The sequence below is a fragment of the Crocodylus siamensis genome, chromosome 2, assembly GCF_052110815.1.
Source record: "Crocodylus siamensis isolate JL-2025a chromosome 2, ASM5211081v1, whole genome shotgun sequence".
NCBI lineage: Eukaryota > Metazoa > Chordata > Crocodylia > Crocodylidae > Crocodylus > Crocodylus siamensis.
Window position 1 is genome coordinate 167,211,284 of NC_143396.1, and position 11,334 is coordinate 167,222,617.

Sequence of the window (11,334 nt, forward strand, 5' to 3'; positions counted from 1 at the left end):
TGAATATGAGCCAATAGTGTGCTGTTGCTGTGAAGAAGGCTAACAGCATATGGGAGCATTGCTAGCAGATCAAGGGAAGTGATTCTTCCCCTCTATTTGGCACTGGTGAAGTCACATCTGAAGTATTGTGTTCACTTTTGGCCCCCTCTACAGAAAGATGTGAACAATTTGGAGGGAATCCAGCAGAGGACAACAAAATGATTAAGGGGCTGGGGCACATGACTTACGAGGAGAGGGTGAGGGAACTGGGCTTATTTAGTTTGGAGAAGAGAAGACTGAGGTGGGATTTAATAGCAGTGTTCAGCTACCCAAAGGGTAGTTCAAAAGAGGCTGAAGCTATACGGTTCTCAGTGGTGGCAGATGACTGAACAATGAGCAATGGTCTCAAGTTGTAGCAAGAGAAGTTTATGTTAGATATGATAGGAAAAAACTCTCTTACTAGGAGGGTAGTAAAACACTGGAGCCAGTTACCCAGAGACGTTGTGGAATTTTCATCCTTAGAGGTTTTTAAGACCTAGTTAAACAGAGCCTTGGTTGGGATGACCTAGTTGGGGATGGTCCTGCTTTGAGCATGGGGTTGGACTAGATGACCTCCTGAAGTCCCTTCCAACCCTAATTTTGTATGATTCTATAGTGCTTAAGCATCAGGTGCTCTCCAGCATTCCCTCTAAGCTGTGCAGCATGCACGGCCGTGCAGGTGTGCCTGGCAGTGTGGCATAAGTGCACCTGTGTGGCTATGCACACCGTGCAGCTTAGAGGGAACACTGGTGCTCTCTCTAATTAATGGCCTGATTTCCCCTTTAGAAACTACTCAGGCCTGCCCTTTCTAATGTCTGCACATATAACTTCCCCTGTACCCTCCTTTCTATTCTCTTCCAAGTGTTGTCAACTATTGAAAGCAGAATTATTTCCAAATGAACAGCAGAAAGTCACTAGATGCCACTGGGTAGCCCTTCTCAATAGAGATTGTATTAAGTATCACATAAACTGATGCAGAGTCTGTAATATATACATCTTGTCACTAGTAAACCCCCCAAAGTCACTAGAAGTCACAGCTATAAAATTGCTTGTTTGGGAACACTGCCTAGAGCTTCAATCAGTCACTGTAAGACATGGCTCCAGCCTCAGCAGCCCCCCCAAAACACCAGCCAGATCTCCATTTCAGAAATATCTCAAGTGTGAGGCGCTCTAGGCTCAAAAACCCTTCCTAAACATTTCCAGGTACCTCTTTTCACAGATTGAACAAGGCCTGTTCAGTCTTCCAGACGACTACCAAGGATCCACTGCCCCACTTGAGAAACTGCCCAGACTTACCATTTCAGACACTGCTCAGGTGTGAACAATTGTTCCTAAGCACTCCCTGAACCCCCTTCTCTCACTGAGAACCCTCCTTTAACACTTTAGAAACAGTTCAGGTCTAATCCCTCTCCCCGTTCCCATTACTGCTCAGGCTCCAGAAGCTTTCTGACAGTGCTTTTACCTTAGCAGCCCTTCTAAATACCACCCATATCCCCCCTTCAGATACTTCTTGCACCTCAAGAGCAATCCTAGACACTGGTCTCTTCCTCTTCCTCCTGACACTGCTCACACAGTAACAGAGGTCCCTTAATACCAACCACACCTCCTTTTTAGATACTGCACAGACTGCTTTGTCTTGCCTAAGCACTCCCTGGGTCTTCAAAGCCCTCCCTAATTACTGTCCAGACCTCTCCCTTCAGAATGCACTCAGGCAAAACCCACCCCCCTTATCACTGCCTACATCCCACATCCTACTATAGACTTTTCTAGCCACTCCCCCCCCCACACATTTGCACCTCAAGAGCAATCCACTGGTTTTCTCATTTGTTCTCCTTAAACAGCAACAAAGACTCAGAAGTGGGTGAGGGGGTGAAGAGTATAAACCCGTGCCTGCAAAGGGGGCATACCTAGGGGCTGAGTGGCCCAGAGCCCACAGGGGGCTAAGCTGGAGCTGGAGCCCACAAACCTAAGGTCCTGTTACAAGACTCAGCCAGATTTGAAGGGAGCTGAGGCCCAGAAGGGCCTGAGCTCAGACAAAGACCTACCCTAAAATACGCATGTGCCTTCTGTGTGAGCCTTTCTATGAACCTATAACATCAAGTCATGACAGGTGAAATAACTGTGAGAGGGCAGGACCCAGGGAGCCTGGAAGTGAGGGTGAAGAAGTCAGAATTTGGTGGCAAGCTGGGCTGGGAACCTTGTCACATCAACTCTTGTATTACAAGTCCCCATCTGATCCCCCTCTTTCCCTTCAACCCTTTAGACCAACTTTCTTTAACTTTCTTTCTATACCTGTGCCCTCCCTTCAGATGGAACTGAAGAAACTCCATCCCCTTAATTTTGGATTTATTTCATATCCTGTGAAAACACCAGCATTCAGCAAGTTACAAATGTAGCCGGGTCTAGAATTATTACTGAAGGATTTGGTTGGGGTGGACATTTTAACAGATTTGGCGGGGGGGAGGGGGCTATAAGATTTTTCAGGAGCATCTAAGTCACTTAATGCAGAAGACAATTGATGAAAATCAGTGAAACTTCTAATTCATGGAGGCCCTAAAAATTCACCCTGAAATAGCAAAAAGACAGGTTTTGCTAATGGCTTATGCAATGGTACGTCACCTTAAGGGGCCTGGATGATGATTGCAGCATTGATGGTAAAACCTTGGAAAAAGTCACTTGCGTATTCTGTGCCTCCATTTCCCCATTTGTAAAATGGTAGCAATACTTTTAAGACTCCAGGGTCTTGTGAAACCCTATGATAAATTAGTGTTGTTAGTGTGCGTTGAGATCCCTGGATAGAAGGCATAAGGGGCAGTTTTGTGTATCATTGTGCTATCAGTGCAGGCATCTCTGTGATGTCACTGGCTCCGTAAGTCTAGCAAAATGATCCAAATCAAAACAAGTTTCTGGTTTAAACACTTTGCCACGCGGCTCTGATTTCAAACCCAGGCCTATATCTCTGCACTCAGTAAAATTGCCTTTCCTTTAAATTGTGCTCTTCAGTGGTTATCAATCTTCTGGCTCTGTGGGCTGGATGAGAAGCATGGGGTTATTTTACGAGTTTTATCCCACATGGAGTCAGCATACTGTATTGGTCCATGGGTGCAAAACCATGTGTCTAGAACCAACTGCACAGTGGACTAACCCTGCATGCCAGGACCTGGTCTCCCACTGGTCCAGACATTTGGCAGTAAGGAAGCAACAATTAATGCTGCTCCTGTTCCCCTGCTGACACATTTCCAGACCCTTGGGGAGCCCTACAGGTTTGGCATGGCTCCATGGGCCGGATCTGACCTGTGGGCCAGAGGCTGAGTACCTCTGGTGCTTTTCATCAGTTGATTTTTAAAAAGCACTCAAAGGAAGGCAGTGTTGTTATTCCCAGTTTAGAAATGGGGGATCTGAGGCATAGTGAGGGGAAGTGACTTGCCCACCATCACTGACCAGTTTAGAGCATGCAGGTTTTCTGAGTCCCAGGGCAATTCTCTAGCTTCTCCGCCGCTATTACTGCTTTGATATGAGCAATCTTCTATAATCAGTGTAGGTTAAAGACAAATTTTTCACTGTATATATGTCCATACCTCACACGAGATGGCCCTGATCTCAGTTGGAAGCTTTACTGAAATGCAAATAAATGATTAATTATGCATTCATTATTTCTCATGTACTTTAGGTCAGGAGTGGAGTGACAGTGGGTATTCAGAGTCAGGACAGGATGAGCAGTGGAAGAGATGTATGGTATGAGTGAGGTATTAGCACAAGTGTGTGTGTGGGCTATCCTGGAATGTAGAAAAGGTAGAGTGCATGAGACAGGTGTGTGCAACAGAGGTGTGACTGGTCCATTATTCAGGACTGTGGGGTCTGGGTTGGAGGTAGGTGGAGTTTCCAAGTTGGAGCAGCAGGGACTGTAACAGGTGAGGAAATGCACTGGTACCGTGAGAGGGCAAAGCTGAAACATCATGCAGGGCTTCTTGTCTGGACTATGGGATATTTGCAGAGATGTATGGGGACTCTCAAGAAAAACATGCAGGAAGGGCTACAGATCTGGATTGTGGTACATTGTCTGCAGTGCTGAATGCTCACAAGAAGGGAGGAAGGCTTGTACAGCATGAAAGGTGGAAAAGGACAGCAGAAAATCAGAATTGAGGGGCAATAGCAGAAATCCTTGGGATTTCAGGGTCAGGTCAGTGAAGCAGGATTACTTGTGAATTTGTCAGCTCTTTGCTAAGAGGTAAAGTCAGAGTAGTGAGGCTACTGGGGATAAACTGGCTGTGGAGGCCCAAGACTGTAACAGTAAGGTTTACAGGCTTGGGCTGAGATGTACTGCCAGAGCTATTGGCATATGATTTTCTCCCCACCATTTCCATCAGCAGTCATTTCCTTATTTCTGGTCACTTTTGAGATTTATTTGCCAAAAGCTGGTTGGAACAGTGTTAATACCCCAAAATATTAACTCTCATTTATTTTTAACTGATTACCAAGGCTAATAACTGAATGGAGACAAATTGACTGGACTCACTGGGTGGTCATATGGCCTAGTGGCAAAAGCATAGTCTTGAGTACTGTGGGCAATAATCTGAACTTTGTCACAGGTTTCATACATATCCCTGTGCAAATCAGTACATTGTCCCATGCCTCAATTTTGCCATTAATATAATGGAGATAATGATGAATATCGGACTCACTATGTTAAAGTATGAGTCTTAATTCTTTGGGGTTGGAAGCATTATATGAGTCCCTTAAATGACAGGTGCTTGTTAGCATAATTTAATCATTAAACATAGCAAGAGGATGTGAGGTTCAGGTTTGTACTCTCAAGGATGAGCTGCCAAATGATTCAGTTATGCCTCACACACCTGACTTGGGGGGCAGGTATGGGGATATATATGGGAATAGGAGGGGGGGATCTGTAGGCCAGACATTCAAATAACTGTTTATAAAAGAGCCCTGGACCAGAGTAGCACAAGATGCTGCAAAGCAAAGTTTAAGTACACCAGCAGAACTGTGAGAGGGCCTTGGTTTAGAATGGAAATGCCTTTTGCCAGGCAGGATTAAGGGGCATTGGCAGGGTGGGCATCTGTGATCTGCAGTATAGGTTGTTCTTTCTCCCAGTGTTAGCTGGAGAGGGGAACACGCTCTAGGGATGACTTCTTACTAACAGAGCAGCATTCAGTGAGAGAGGCATAGTCCAGGGGCATCTCAAGAACTAGCCACTAACATTTGTTTCTGTGCCAAGATGCCGACCCTTAAACTCTTTGGTCTGATTTCAGGGCCTAGATGAGCTGTGACAAGCCAGGCAGCTTTAGAATTGCTCATTAGTGTCAACAACAAGAACATTTGTTTGTTGTTACAGTTTTCTAATTGGCCCCTTGGAAGCTTGTTAAGAACAATGAGGAAAGTCACTTGCAAGTTCTCTAACAGCTGGTCTCAAGGATTGTTAAAAAACTTTCTTAACAATACCCAGGGTGGCTTGTTAAATTGAAAATCCTGAAGGGCTGCTGGACCCCAGTGGTATGTTTCCTGCATTGGGAAGAATGGAACAAGTTTAATTTGCTTGGTGACTGTTCTGATACCTTCAGATTTAACCACTTAATTGACAATGCTTGCTATCCAGGCTACTGGAAACTGACAATTTCAGGTGACTTATTTACCATTTCCATCTGTATAAACTGTACCTAAATTTTCCCATTCAAACTACTGTAGTTACATTTAGCTGTCCCATTCCTCCTCACCAGCCAATCTGTGTGTGCAATCTTCCTGCTTTATTTCATAGCAGTGGTCATGGCTGTTGTCAGCCTATTTCATATACTTTCACGGACATCACATTTAAAATAAATTTTATTTGCTTTTATTTTTACCACTTCTTGTTTTAAATTATTAGGGCAGAAGGCAGTCTGGATCAGTTCAACACCAGTCCAGTATCCAGTACTGACCTGCTTCTGGTGTGCCCTCCCCTGCAATGAATTGCAGAGAAGGATGGGTATGTACACTTATCTGACATGCTGCTGAAGGCCAGGTTTACAGCAGGGCTGAATATCCACAAAAACCATTGAGCCTCGTGTTTCTTGACTCATTTGAAAATCCAGCTAAATAGGCTGATTTTTCTTTTTTTCCTGATTCATTTCACCTGGGTCAGGTTACAAAGGTTAATGCTCCCTTTTCTTGGTTAACGTGACAATTGGCATGCACTGTCCTGGGAAGAAAATGATACTGCCAAATAGCAAGAACACATCAGCACAGTATATGTCTGCAGGTGGTGGCCCCTGCCTAAGAGACAGCATAACAAGTACCCATAAATGCAGTCATGGGAAAAGTTTATGAAAAATGTAACTAGTTAAAGTTAAAAGTAAGCAGCCTTTAAAATTAACTTGAGTTAAGTTAAAAGTTAAATATTTCCACTTTCAACTAGTTAAAAGGTAAGTTAAAAAGAGACTAACTAGTTAAGAGTTAAGTGGATTCATGAGAAATGCATGAAACATGGTGAATTGCCTGTTAGCATCATTTTTCATTATAAAATGCAATGAGTGCATTTCTTTTCCATAAGCCAACAGAAACACACTAATTTACTCAGAACTCACCCTACTTTACCTGAAGACAATGTTACACTTGTCATACAGTTTTCAGAATAAAAATGTACCAATACCTATGTAATATTAGATCCTTCTCACCCTCTCCATGAAAAGTACTTTGTAAAAGTCAGTGCATCATATAGATATACCAGAATAACAAAAAGGAGATATTCATAACCAGGTGACAAATGAAAGCTGTTTCCACAGAAAACCTCTGTTGTTACAACTGTAATTGCTCAAAAGGTAACAAAAGGGTATGAAATACATCTGAATTAGAAATAATGAAAGTGTTTGAAAATCAAAATTAGACCGAAATAAGAAAATCAGTTTAAATGAGAAAAAGAATGTTCTGTTGCATAGCAGAAACTGTTTAAACATCCTTATTAAACTTCAGCAAAAGCTGCATTTCAAAATTTACATCAGACAATTTTCCTCTTCTGTCTTGCAAAAAACTAAGCTCCCACTAACGAACAATCACTTTACATGGGCAGATGAGGGAATGCTTGTGTTATAACGGGTGAATAGTTTTTTCATAGTAGGTGACATCTCAGATACATTTCTCACAGATAAGAAGTAATGCTTAACTTCTTGGGTCCTGGGCTGCTGGTTCTGATCTTCATTAAAATTTAAAAAGTAATCATCTGCTTCACCCTCACTGCTTGCTCCCACTCTTACTGGGATCACTGAGATGGCATCACTGGGAACAATGTCTCTGCTTGCTTGGGCTTGTTCCCTCTCCTGCAGCCAACTGGCTGCCCCGTTGACTTCTGCAAATGCCAACTCTGGGACTTGTAGTTCTTAAGAGACCATCTCTTATAGGAAGGCACACTACTCTCTCATCTCTCAAACAAGAAGTTCTAGAGTTTCAATAAAGAAATATTGTTGCATGTAAGTCCTAGAGAGTGGCTGTCACGAAAAACTCTAGGAAAGCCAGATTTCAGTTTTTAAAAACTTTTATCTTATACTTGAAAAAAGTTAAAGTTAACCTTTTTTTTTGAAAACTAGTTGAAGTTAAAAATTGACAGCTGAAAATGTAACTAGTTAAAGTTAAAAGTTAACCATTTATTTAACTTTTTAACTTGTAACTAGTTAATTAACTAGTTAATTCCCATGACTGCATAAATGGGAAAAGCTGTTCCATAGTATATTGTCCATAAAGCTGTTCAATAGTATACTGTCCAAATACTTCTCTCAACTGCATCTGGAGGAGGCATATTCATACATAACACCAGGGGAAAGCAGTTCTACACAAGACCTATCACTAGGGGACAGTGTAAAATCAAGATTTGCAAGCATAGGGCAGGGGTTTTTTTGTTCCCCCCCATCCCCAAAATTCAGATATTAAGAGGATGTTCCATGAGTTGGCAACACAGTGGCCTTCCCCAGGGAATCAGATTTGGGACTTAAAATCAGAGGGGTTGGAACAGGAGACACCGGGCTAGGCAAGGTCAAAGCAGCAAGGGCCTGCAGTGACTGCAACATCCCCTGCATGCAAGTCAACAAAAGAAAAATGAAAAGGTGATAGCAATCATGTTATCCCTTTGGAGGTTGGGGACAGTGAAGGACAAAGGAATGGACATACTACACCTGCTATCCTGTGCAATGCAAGAGGCACAGCTGACCGAGACTTACAAGCAAGAAAAAGAGGTAAGTAAATGCATGGTATTCAAGGCAGTACCAGACACACCACTAGGGTGCATATTAGAGCTTTATTTAGCCGGGAATTGCAAAAAGGTCCTGCCCCAAGCAGAGAGGTAGTGTAAGACTCTTTTAAAGTTACAGTCTGACAGTCAGATCAGCGTGAGACCCAGCCAAAAAGAGAACTCTGTCCTCAGTGTTATACCATGCACAAAATACACCAAAAGAGCTGCAAAAGAGATGTTTTCACTCACTGTATTCATTGAAGCCCAAGTCATATCAACCCAGATCAGAGGTCACTTCACTGTACTCATGGTGTGTACAAAACCTGCCAGCAGGGGACAAAAGTTAATCCTCTGCCATAACCAAAGGATGTGATTACTAATTGGCATGTTCTTAAATCAGCACAGGATATACCAAGGAAGGGGTATTGCTTGCATTGATTGGAAGCACAGAACAAACTAGGAAGGACCAGTTTTCACTCCTGAAAATGGTAGGGACTGCATTCCCTACAGTATTGAGATTCCTTTGTTTATTTTTATTGACTAATTTTTTTCCTAATAAATATGAAATAGAGACAACGGGAACTTACTGCGATATCTTATACCAGCAGGGGGTAGTATGAATTGCAGACTCCATGAATTTAATGCGGCTCTAATGATACCAATAAGTAGAGTGTCCAGATGTCCCAGTTTGACCAGGACAGTCCTAGATTTCATAGGCCAGTCCTGGCTGGTTGAACAGAAGTCCTGGAATCGCAGGGGCATGGGTCACAGTCCAACGAAGGCAGAGCAGCATGGCATGCCAGGCAGGTGGGTGGGCAGGCACTGCTGCTGCTGTGTGGGTGCAAGGCAGATGGATTGGAGTGGTGCCCAGCCTAGTCTGTCCTCTGCCTCCAGCTGCTACTCAGGAGGAGCTAAGTCAGGTTCATCCAGGCTGGGTACCACCTTCTCTAGTCCGTCTACCTTGCTCCCACACAGCAGCAGCTGTGCCTGCCCTCCTGCCTGAAGTAGAGTGCCACCGTCTCCCTGCCAGACTGTGCCTGTGCAGCTGACTGGGGGTTGGGGGCTGGGGCGGGCTGTCCTGGATTTCTTTAAAAACATGTTCACCCTACCATCCCACCCTAAGCATGAGGCAGCCATCTTACTCCCATGCCATAAACTGGGTGTGTCCACATGTGCAATTAATGCGTCGGGGGGTGGGGGGTTGGGTTTATTTATTTATTTTTTTGGGAGGAGGGAGTGATTGTAAAGAAGTGCCCCTGTTGGGATCAAATTTGCTCCCAGTGGAAGCAATTCAGTCCAGGGCTGATCCTTCCCACCTGCTCTTCACTGACCCCCTTGCAGCAGCCAGGGGGAGCCCCAGGCTCTGCCAGGTGCCAGTCCTGGGCCAGCAGGGGGCATGGGTGTCAGGCCTGGGTTCCAGAAAGCAGGGGAGATCTGTCCAGGAGCAGGGGACAGCTCCCAGCTGTGTGGAGCTTGGGATTGCAGCCAGGCTTGGCGCTGGCTTGGGGTGATGCCCAAGTATGGGAATAAGCAGTGCTGGGAACCAGTGGGGAGATGCAAAGGGTAAGCAGCGCTGGGTCCACAGGGAAATGTGAAGGAGAAGGAGCACTAGTCCTCAATGCAGCTTTTTCCTTGGGTCTCATCCCCTCCTTTTCCCCCACTCCCCTGGTCCCCAACACTGCTTCTTCCACCTCACATCTCCCTCCGGTCCTGGCTCTGCTCAGGCATGGGTAGGGAGTGGGAGTTGACGTGGGACTTAACTAGGAGCAAATTGCTCTTGGTCAGCATCTACACATGTACTGCTTTGTAGTAGCTAATGCACCATTAATCTAGTACCTGTATTTGGTACCTTTTTCAAATATATAGGGAGGATATATAGGGAAATATATAGGGAGGATGAAGAAAGCACTGGGAAATGTAGGGCCCCTGCAAGATTCTCTTGGCAATCTGGTGGTTGCGCCAGAGGAGAAAGCACACCTTTTTAACCAATTCTTCACCTTTGTTTTCTTGGGCAGGGACTGGGACTTCCCCACTGTGATGCAAGGCGGACTTGAGGAGAACGCCTCCAGACCTCAGGTTGGGGAGGACCGGGTTAGAGAGCTTCTGGAGGGGCTGGACATGTTCAAATCAGTGGGTCCAGATGCTCTGCACCCCAGGGTGTTGAGGGAGCTAGCTGGGGTTATTGCAGGGCCCTTGGCACGGCTTTATGAGTGCTCGTGGTGCTCGGGCCAGGTGCTGGATGATTGGAAGGTAGCCAACATGGTCCCCATCTTTAAAAAAGGGAGGAGGGAGGACCTGGGCAATTATAGGCCCATCAGTCTTACCTCAATCTTAGGGAAACTCTTTGAGAAGATCATCTGGAGCACATCTGTGATAGGCCGGCCTCAGAGATGATGCTCAAGGGCAACCAGCATGGTTTCATTAGGGGCAGGTCATGTCAGACCAAGCTGATTGCCTTTTATGATCAGGTCACAAAAGCCTTGGATGCAGGTGTTGCCGTGGATGTAGTCTTTCTGGACTTCAGCAAGGCCTTTGACACCATCTCCCACCCCATCCTTATTAAGAAATTGGGTGACTGTGGCATTGATGCCTACACAGTCAGATGGATTGCAGATTGGCTGAAGGGTTGCACTCAGAGGGTGGTGTTGGATGGGTCATATTCAATCTGGGGAGAAGGGGGCAGCGGAATCCCCCAGGGCTCGGTCCTTGGGCCTGCGCTGTTCAATGTCTTTATCAGTGATTTGGACGATGGGGTGAAAAGCACCCTGTTTAAATTCACTGATGATACCAAAATTTGGGGTGAGGTGAGCACACTAGTAGGGAGGGAAAGACTGCAGCAAGACTTGGCTAGGTTACAGGGGTGGGCTAGCAAAAACAGGATGCACTTCAACACTGACAAGTGCAGGGTGCTGCACTTGGGCAGTAGTAACCAGCAGCACACTTATAAGATGGGAAACTCCCTTCTTGAGAGCACGGAAGCAGAAAGGGATCTTGGAGTCATTACTGACTCCAAGATGAACATGGGCCGACAATGTGAGGTCACGGTTGGCAGGGTTAACCGGACCTTCTCGTGCATCCACAGGTGCATCTCTAGCAGGGCCAAGGAG